The following is a 10,927-nucleotide window of genomic DNA, read 5'->3' on the forward strand; positions in this document are numbered from 1 at the left end:
GCCTCCCACTGACATTAGTCAATGCTGCCTCCTTGCCTCATACAATTTATGCACTCAGCACTCACAATTAACATGCTGGGTTTCTGAGTTTTGGAGTAGGTGCCCTTCAGGAGAGCAAGCACAGCCCACCTAGTCCAAGCTTTTCTGTATGCGTGCCTGAGATTTCCTCAGCATCTGTAGTTTCCTTTTTCCTACGTCATCCAAGTAAGGTTAACCAGGGGAAGGCATTTAATGGCAGAGGGTAAAAACTGAAATTCTGAGCAGCACCTACGTTCAAGGAAGTGTGAGGATGAAGGGCCTTAAAGAGAGCAGCAAGGAGTCGCTAAGACATGAATACAAAAGTTAGACCAGTGTCCAACAATGCTTTCAGAAAACAAAAAGAAATGTAAATTTGTAAAATAAGAATAATGAACAAAATTCCAACATTGATTACTAATAAAATTATAATTCAAGACCTTGACTTGACTTGTAGGCCAGGGAATCTCCAATGTTCCCTTTCTGGCTCCCAGCTGGCCATGCAGATGGCTGGAGTTACTGTAAAAGATGTTGACCAGCAGGAGTTCCTCAGAGCTTTGGCAGCCTTCCTCAAAAAGACTGGGAAGCTGAAAGTCCCCAGAATGGGTGGACACAGTTAAGCCTTCCAAACATAAAGAGCTTGCCTCCTGTGATGAGAAGTCATTCTACACAGGCTCTAAACAGGAGCTGCTTCCACACTAGGGCAACTGTACCTCTGTGGTGTGCAGGTATTGATTCCATGACCAAGATCTACTGAGGACAGCAGAGAAACAGGGTCAGGCCCAACTATTTCAGCAGAGGCTCCAAGAGTGTGGCCTGTCTGGTTCTCCAGGCCCTAGAGGGCCTGAAAATGGTGAAAAAGGATCAAGATGAGGGCTGCAAGTTAACATCTCAGGGGGAGAGAGAGAGAGAGAGATCCAGAGAGCATTGTCAGACAGGTGGCAGCTGGCAACAAGAAGCAACATTAGAACAACAGATGATGGGTTAATAAATTGCCTCATTCATTAAAAAAGAAGAAAAGAGAAAGAGAGAGAGACAGAGACAGAGACAGAGACAGAGACAGAGAGACAGAGAGAGAGACAGAGAGAGAGGGAGGGAGGGAGGGAGGGAGGGAGGAAGGAAGGAAGGAAGGAAGGAAGGAAGGAAGGAAGGAAGGAAGGAAGAAAGAAAGAAGAAATTGTAATGCAGATATCAAATGCAATATATTTTTAAAAAATTAGAAAACTAGGAATATGACCCCAGATATCTCAGGGAAAGTGGCAGTGTGAGTAGAAAATACTATGCTCTTGCCCACAGTTGTGGTCCCAGATGCTTCAAGTCATTCTTTAGTAATTAGTAAGTTTATGAACAAGCTGCTCCATCATCATTGCATGTCATTCAGCAAATGGTCTCCCACAGTGGCTGTAAGCAAATGGTATATCAGACAATTATGACTTGGAATTTTGAATGATTGAAGTAGAAAATTTGTTTCTGGTTAACAAAAAAATGTGTATTCCTAACCACCCATAAAATCTACATTGGGATAAATTTACTATAATCCTTCATAGTCTATAATTACATTGAAGAAGTTCTATCACTCTTACAATGGATTTTGCTTTTCTAATATTTTCCTGAAACTAACATTTATTTTTCTGAAGAAAATTTCAATTTTTACTAAGTAGTTGTCATAGAAGGTGAGTGATACCAGATTTCTACAAAATAATTAAACAAGCAATCCAAATTTTACTTTATTCATAACAATAACAATAAAACAATACACTTCTCCAGAGTTGTGATGCTAAGAATGACTTTAAACATAGACCTGTTTGATCGAATGTGTATGGACAATTCGTCATTAATGCTTCCCAAAAGGTGATGCATTTTCCTGGTTTCCAAAGAAAGGACAGATCAACAGCATTTGCTTTTTTGCCCCTTATGTTTAAAAAGTCCCAATAATGACTTGTTCCTTGCTAAATCCAACTCTGGATAACATATAACAGTATTAAAAAATGTACTCCCAAATAAAATTCTATCATGCTCTTCCTGTCCAAGGCAAGTATCCATTGCTCCACTCTAGTTAAAAACATGCCTTTGGAGTTTCTCTCATTATCTCCTTCCACTGAAGATTTCTGGAACATTTTCCTCTCTATTTCCATGTCTTTCCACATTCTATTGCCTCACCTACACGACCCACTTTGCCCTTCAAGTTTAGGTTTCGAGTCTACTTTTTTCAAGATTCTTTCCAAGATCCCACATACGAGCCTGAAATGAGGCTTCCTTCGGGATCCCTCTGGGTACCTCCTACTTATCCTTACAGTGCAGATCACACTCTATTATCGTTGCCTCTTTACCCGTCTAGAATGCAAGTACTGTGAGCACAATATGCATGTCTGTTTTCTTAACCATTGTACCCAAAATCAAGAATATTTAATCTGAATATTTAAGTGTATATTGAGTCTATACATATGGAATTAATCAATGTGCATACATTGGTACATCCATTTAAATACTTAGGGGAGGAGGTCTTAGACTAAGCTTCTGCCTTTAAAGAATTCACCATTTCAAATCCATTACACTTGAAGATCATATGAAGTATTATTATGGAAAGAAGATACTTTATTATTACATCTTTCATATTTTAGAGTTATCCCCTTATATTCTGGACTAATTTAATTATTTCTCTTAAGGCTCTAAATATAGATCAGTATAATGACCAACAAAAATACCTATTTGGAGGGCTATAGGCAAAAATGGGCTGCATTGTATAACTGACTACTAGGGTAGGTTCAGATGAAGGTGATCTTCCTCCTTTAATCTGCATCTTCTTTCCCCGTCAATCTGGGCAGGTATGTTCATGTGTTTCTTTAAAGAAATGATTTGGCTGAGTTGATAACCTCTACACATGAATCCCCTCCATTTCTTCATTAAAACTATCAGAGACATACAATTCTTAAAATGCATAGAAAAGGATAAAAAGAAGTATTCATCTAAAAATTACCCACAAAGAAAGTTTAAAATATGCACATATGGTAAGTGTATTATAGTTTAAGTCAAATTTAGTGAATTTAAATGGTTTTTTAATATATGAAAAATGGTACCAATAAATGTTTTGACTGATGAGCATATTTCATATCATGACTTGGGCTATGATATACAACTACATATAATTGTCAAAACTCATCAGAATGTACATCTAAAATTGTAGAATATATTGAATATGAGTAATAACCCATTAAGACTGATTTAAGCATAAAAGGATATGACAGCACATATTTCCAGTAGTATGAGATTGGGTATCTCAGATAGAGTTCTTCACTGGAAAAATAAAGATGAATTAGGTACTCAAAATATATGAGACGTGCATTTATCTTGAAGTCACGTGACAACCAATAAGTATAGCAATTTTGCCTGTAGAAATTGGCAAAAAATTGTGTGTACTAATTAATATTGGGGGCTAATTGAAGAACCCTATATCATTTACAACAATAAATTGGGCTTCCAAAGTGCTACAAATCTGCTATGAGTATGTCAGAAATGGGATTACCAAATTAGCTAATTCAAAATACACATAAATTTAGTATACTTCAGGATAAGCCTGAGACTGAAAAAAAACGGCAATGGAAAAATGGAAACAACTCTTATTTATTTTTATTGGTTATTTTATTTATTTACATCAAATGTTATATGCCTTCCCAGTTTCCCCTCCACAATCTCCCTATCCCCTCTCCCTGCATCAGAGCTCTAGCATTTCCCTACCCTGGGTCATTCAGCATCCACAGGACCAAGTGGCTCCCCTCCCAGTGATGTCATATAAGGTAATCCTCTGCTACACATCCAGCTGTAGCCATGGGTCCCTCCATGTGTATTCTTTGGTTGGCAGTTTAGTCCCTGGGAGATTTGGGGTGGGGGATCTGGTTGGTTGATATTGTTGTTCTCCCTATGCGGTTGCAAACCCCTTCAGCTCTTTCAGTCCTTGCCCTGAAAGAGCTCCATTGGTGCCTGAGCTCAGTCTGACGTTTGGCTGCATACATCTACATCCATATTGGTCAAGCTCTGGCAGAGCCTCTCAGGGGAGACCTATACCAGGCACCTGTCAGCAAGCACTTAGAAATAACTTAATAGACTCCCATATTGTTCATTTCTTTTATACAATTATAGGATTTCTGATATAGACATGCTTAATTAAAACACTAAATACCATCACTGTTGATCCATAGATTTTTCTTATCTTATGTTGATTACCTTCAAAATGTCAACTTTATTTTCAGAATATCTTCCTACAGTTTCAAAAGGCCCCAAGGGTTCAGATGGCATTTCCAAAATGGTCAACCTCTTGATCTTTATGCTACTTCAGAGAGGGCAGAGTCTTACATGTGGGAAGACGAGAATCAACCTGTGTGTTTAAAAAGGTTGAGCCTTACTTTCTTTAGAAAATAGTACATGAAGTGATTTGATGGCAGAAGAAAGGTTAGTCAACCAAGACTAGGAAGATATTTTAAATTGGTCATCATGGGGAGAAATAATCAGAGATGAACAAAACCCACAATGGAATGAACATCAGTAAGGACACAAGTGAACCGGCTTATGATATAGTTGTACTGCCAACCATTTATCATGCCCAGACACTCCATTGCTCTAGGATCTCAGAGCTCTTCAGGTGTTACTAATTACTCAGATTAGAGAAAACAGAGGGATGAGCAGCAGAGAAGGAGATAAGTGAGTGGAGTATTAAAGTTCCCCCTGTAATGAAGAAATTAGATATGGCTATTGCATTGGTTATATATTAGAGAGAAGGGAAGAGAGCCATGCCCTGAGGGCCCAGTGAATGACAGAATGAGCTCATAATGAATATTGGTGAGAATAAAACAGAACAGGACTGGGGTTGTAGCTCTGCAGTAGGATGTTTGCTTGCTTGCCTCAATGATAAAGCCCCTTAGTTCAATGCCTGGTACCATACAGAAAGAAAAGATTAGACCAATAGGAAATTCTCCTTAGACAACACAATGATTGAATTAGATGAAAACATAACCTTTTAATAATTTAAAATTCCTTACAAATCAAAGAACATTAACGTGCCCTTCTTTAAATTTTACAGAAAATTCAAAATTCTTTGATGCATTTGAGAAAAGGCTAGGATGTTTTTGAGTATGTATCTTTTTCTCTCCTCTCTTTTGCAAGTCACAAACTTTTAATGTTAATTTCATGTGCAATATATAGAAATATATAGAAAAATTTTTATATTATATATATATGTGATACATTCATATTCCCAAACTTGACTTCACTTGTACTTTTGCATTAATAATCACATTTGATTCTCATTCACGAATCTACCCTCTGTTCATTTCTTAACCTTGCTATGTTGTTCCATCGTAGGACTAGCTATGATTTCACTACTGAATTTCATCACTCCTTTCATTGGACAAAATGGTACATTTATGCATCAGTGGTGCCTTTCTGTATATATCAGAATTGATCCAGTTTAAGAAGTAAACAACTGTATAAATTGCAATTATTCAGATAAAGTAGAATTAGACTTAAAAGTACTGGAAAGGCTTGAAATAAAAGATTATGACTAGGCTTTTCAGGAATGCCTCTCAAAACAACAATAATAAAACAAACTGACCAATTAAAACATATACTGTACAGAAGTTAAAACAAAACAACACCTCCTACTGCTTCCACCAAAAGTAGTGCTCAGTGTGTAGGAAGCTGGAGAGTGGGCTCTGGGAGACTGCTGCTGTGAAAACCATTCGAACAGCAAAATTGCATCTTTCTACAATTTTTCTCAAGCAACGAGAGGATGGCTAGAGAGATGGCTCGAGTTTTTATAGCAGAAGACCCAGGAGGCTCATAACAACTGCAGACCTATGAGCCCTTGTAGTGGAGTAAATACATGTGGTCACCACAGACTCATGTGTTTGAATGCTTGACCCATAAGGAGTGGCACTATTAAGAGTTGCACCCTTCATAGAGGAAGTGTGTCACTGTGTGGCTGGCTTTGAAGTCTCTCTTGTTCAAGCTAAGCCTAGCTCCTTCTGTAGAACTCTCAAGTCCTCCAGCACCATGTCTTTTTTGTACATTCCCATGCTTCCAACCAGAATGATAATTGAACTGAACCTGTGAAACTATAAGCAGCCTCAATAAAATGTTTTCTTTTGTAAAACTTGCCTTGGTCATGATGTCTCTTTGTGGCAATAGAAACCCTAAAATAGCCCTCTTCTGGTGTCTATGGACATCATACACATCTCCACATAAGCACTCAAATATATGCAGGCAAAACCACCAATATACATATAAAATAAAAGTAAACAAATCTTTAACATAAATAAACGAGATGAAGGAGATAACACCCTTTTATACCTTCCAAATTTAAATGAATGCACCTTATTTATTAATAATATTGTGTCAGAATTCTAGCTGCAACAGTCCACAGCTTTGCTTTCTAACTTTTAAGAATAAGTGATAAAGTGATATTTATCTTAATAACTCTGTGTCTACCATATCAAAATCCACTGATGTTCATTTGAGTTAGTACCAATTCTTTCCAGCTATAGAAATGTGGTAGGGGACTCATTCTGTTTGTCCATCTATTATGTGTGTGTGTGTGTGTGTGTGTGTGTGTGTGTGTGTGGTGTCTGTTACAAAATGTTTTGTTAAATTATACTATGTGAAAAGAATTATGAAAGCATAAGTTCCTGTTTTCTTTTTCTGGATAATTGTATGAATAAAATTTTAATTTATTTTGTAAATTTCAGCCATATTTTGCATGTGTTTGAGGAATTTGTACATATTTAAATTTTTTCTATATTTTTCATGAGTTAAAAAAAATGTCTGAATTGTATTAAGACATAAAATCCAGAGCTGCAGATAAAGAATTTAGAGACCATCATGATTCTTAGATTAATTTAAGAAATAAAATCTGTCAGATTTGAATATGAAGGAAATGAATAATTATGGAGTTGATAATACAGGTCACACTTACTTAGTGTGTCTGAGATCTAGATTCCACCTGCTGGGAAGCAAGGATGGAGGGAAAGAGGGGGGCAAGAAGGGGGAAGGGAGGGAGGAAGGACAGGGCAGAGATAAGAACTGACGGGAGGGAAGGAGAGAGAGTAGAAAGATTGGAAGAAAGGGAAGACCATTAACTTTATTACAACAATCAAGAAGAAAAACAAAGAAGATGAAGAAGAGGAAGAGGAAGAGAAGAAGAGGAAGAGGAAGAGGAAGAGAAGAAGAAGAAGAAGAAGAAGAAGAAGAAGAAGAAGAAGAAGAAGAAGAAGAAGAAGAAGAAGAAGAAGAAGAAGAAGAAGAAGTGGAGGAGGAAGAGGAGGAGGAGGAAGAGGAGGAGGAGGAAGAGGAGGAGGAGGAAGAGGAGGAGGAGGAAGAGGAGGAGGAAGACAACAATGGAAAAAACAGTGAATACTAGAAGGAAGAGTGGAAAAGGAAGAAAGTATTTCACTAAAACCAGGTAATGCATACTACATCCAAATGACATTAGCCACAGTGGGATGTGGACATGTGTGGTTATGCAGCTCATCAATGTCCTTTAGGCTTTTGGGAAAGGCTGTGCCAAGTCTGAAATACTTTTTCAGATCACCAGGATTGTCATAATTGCATAATCTTGGATACAGCTATTCAAAAGAGATATAAACTTATTTTTTCATTTACAAAAAGAAAACATGAAGGTTTTGCCTTAAAAGACCAGATTCTTTCATAAAAATCTGCATCAATATTCAACATAAGAACTTCCATTTTTTTCCAGAAGAATAAAGTCAAGGTTAAAACCTTTGCTGATTATTTATGAAAATTCAGCCTTGTTGCCTGTGCTCTCAAGATATTTTAGCATTTACTGGACATGGCTCATTTCCCCCTAGAAGGCTCTAAAAGTAGGCATTAATTACCTATGTGTCTTTCTTCTTATTTATCTAGTTTTGATAAGCATTTTTTAATTAGGTGATGAGAAGAAATTTTGAGGAAATAATCTACTGGTATCTACAATATGTATTATTTTCCTCCATGGGGGTCTTGCCTGGCTTCAGAAGATGGTCTACTCAGGTTCCATGTACCTGTTAGGCATCTAGGCTAAGGTCGTCTGCATTGACTCCTGGGAGCCTCCCCATCTGAGGTCTCTAGGACTTCCTAGAGATTCTCCACCCCCACCCTTGGCAGCCACATATTTCCATTCATTCTCCTGGCCCTCTGGGCCTTTCTCCTTTTTCTCCCCATACCTGACCCTGTCCGCCTATTTCCCTTACACTCCCCTCTCTCACCCAGTTCCCTCTCTCCCATAACTATTTTGTTCCCCCTTCTAAGGATTCGGGCATCCTCATTTGGGCCTTTCTTCTTGTTTACCTTCTGTGGGTCTGTGGAATGTTTCATGGGAACTCTCTACATTTTTGGCTGATATCCAATTATCGCCTACAAAACTTTTGACCCCAAATTTTTCCTGTTTAAAAGAAATGCACAGACAAAGATGGAGCAGAGACAGAAATCATGGTTGACTGGCCCAACCTCATCCCATGAGCAGGCACCAATCCCTGACTCCATTGGTGATGCTCTGTTGTACTTGCAGAAAGGAGCTTAGTATATCTGTCCTCTGGGAGGCTCTACCCACAGCCAATCACTGAGTGGACTTTGGGGACCCCTATGGAAGAGTTAGGAGGAAGGACTGAAGTCCCTGAAGGGTATGGCAACACCACAGGAAGTCTAACAGTGCCAACTTATCTGGACCAACCAAAGAGCATACGCAGTCTGGTTCAAGCTACCTATGTAGCAGAGGGCGGTCTTTTCTGACATCAGTGGGAGAGGATGGGCCTAATCCTTCAAAGATGTGATGAACCAGGGTGAGGGGGATACAAGAATAGGGCACCCTCTCCAAGGGAAAGGGGAGGGGGATACGAGGAGGAGCTATGGGAGGGGGAACTGGGATGGGGAACAACATTTAGGATATAAATTAATTAAGTGATTAATAAAAAGCAGGCAAATGTATCATTTTATATAACTGATTAGTGAGCACTCAAATGGAATATTTTCAGGATTTTGCTCAAAAAGAGGGTTGTTTTCACAGACATTATCACCAAATTTTCTGGTCACCAATTTTTGAGTCATTTTCCTTTTATGCCCTTTGACCATGCAAATGTAACAACTGAAACTGTATAATTCATACCTGCTGTTTTTCCGTTCCCAAACAAGTGAAAAGCCAGAAGTACTGATTCTATTCTATTCAGTCCTTCAACTGATTAAATGAGGTGTATCTCACCAGCAGTGGATGGTGGCAATTTGGTTCACTCAGACTACAACCTATAAGTATCTAAGAACGAGATGGGTTGACATAAAATATTAAAAACCACTAGTATGCAATTGCCTGGCTGTGATCTCCAATAATGTTGAATAGAAATCAGAGAGCTTTATTCTTGATTTTTATCAGAGTGAGATTTTGTTAAATGCTTTTCATCATGAATACATTGGGATTTTCCTAAACTGATGATTGGGTCTTTGCCCTCAGAGTATAGAACTATTCAATGACTATGCAGTCTGAGAATGATGTAATCCCTAATATTTTTGACCAGCTATATAGCCAATAGGACCATCCATCTATAGAATCTGGGCAAGGTTCCCTAAAAAGTTCTGCATGCCTAAAGCCTTGCATATTTAAAGTTTGGGTGTTTTTTCTATTCCACAAGTAGAATACACCAGTTTAGGATAAAAAAGTGCTGGGGGAAAACGTTCTCTCCCCAGTGATTCACTGGCAAAATGTTGCTTCTTGTTCTCTTATCTGCCTTGCTAGAAGTCTAAGTTACAGAGGGAGAAATGTTTCTGCCAATGAACCCAACAATGACTCCATTGAGTGAGGGGTTAAGATTTCATCATACCTCTCTTGAACCAGAAGGGAAAGAAAGAAGCTACTGTGTTGACTGTTGTGGTTGATACCAATGAAAACGCCAATACACAATTAACAGTTCTCCAGAGAGTTATAGTTGAGAAGAGTAGAACAGTGAAGTGGGAATACCTGTGCTGTAGTAAACCATGGCCATATACAAAGAAGCTATGGCCAAAGGAGCCTTCCAAAGATAAAAATGAGGAGGATTACGTCAAACACTTTGAAACAATTCTCTTAGGGCACAATCATTAATAATAACGGTGCTATCAGTTTGAGGTTGAACAGAGTGTTGCAAAGCATGTTTTTGTCTAGTCATTTTTTGATGAGGCTGAGCAAGCCTCTATGTCTACTGGTGGTTTTGATCACCTTTTGTGACAGCTGCTATCATGTAATCAGAACCTCCTGGGATTCACTTCTTTCTATACTTAGGTATTTACTTGTTTTACTAGAGTCGAGACAAGTGCCTCAGTTTTGATTTTACTAACTTTTACATTAGTAACCAAGAGGAAATTAGACTGTGCCATGATATAATCAAGGAGTAAAACAAAAATTACACCTAGGAGACAAAGGAATCTTTGGGGCATATACTACTAATATACATTAAAGATAATTAAGGTCAATTATGATAAGGAATTAATAGAAAATTACAACTCAAAGCTCATAAGAATGCTAATGGTCTAGCCCACTCTGGTGTGAAGACATGGGTCACATACAGAAGTAAAATGATATTACCAGCTGAGGCACTTGCTTAGGGCAAAGGGAAGACAGAATAGAAAGTGACAGAGGTGTCACAGGGTAATTATAAATATGAGTTGTGAGTGACTACAGAGTAATGACAGAAGTGTAGAATAAAAAATAAAGACAGTGTGGACTATAATTTTCATGAATATTTATTATTTTATTATGAATATATTATATGTGTCAAACGCAAATATCTTGGCTTTCTTTTTTTATTCTTTTATTATGTGATGTATTGGAATTTATTGCAGCATTTGAAAATCAGCAACTTTTTTTGGTATGGATTATTTGAGTATATGTCTCCCAAAGAAC

The 10,927-nt window shown here is 37.9% G+C and overlaps 1 pseudogene; it reads left to right on the forward strand.

Annotated features, from left to right (window-relative positions):
* Positions 1–515: 515 nt before the first annotated feature.
* On the forward strand, positions 516–983 carry LOC116895341 (annotated as a pseudogene).
* The last annotated feature ends 9,944 nt before the right edge of the window (positions 984–10,927 follow it).

This window comes from Rattus rattus, chromosome 3 (genome assembly GCF_011064425.1).
Source record: "Rattus rattus isolate New Zealand chromosome 3, Rrattus_CSIRO_v1, whole genome shotgun sequence".
In the NCBI taxonomy this organism is placed as follows: Eukaryota; Metazoa; Chordata; class Mammalia; order Rodentia; family Muridae; genus Rattus; species Rattus rattus.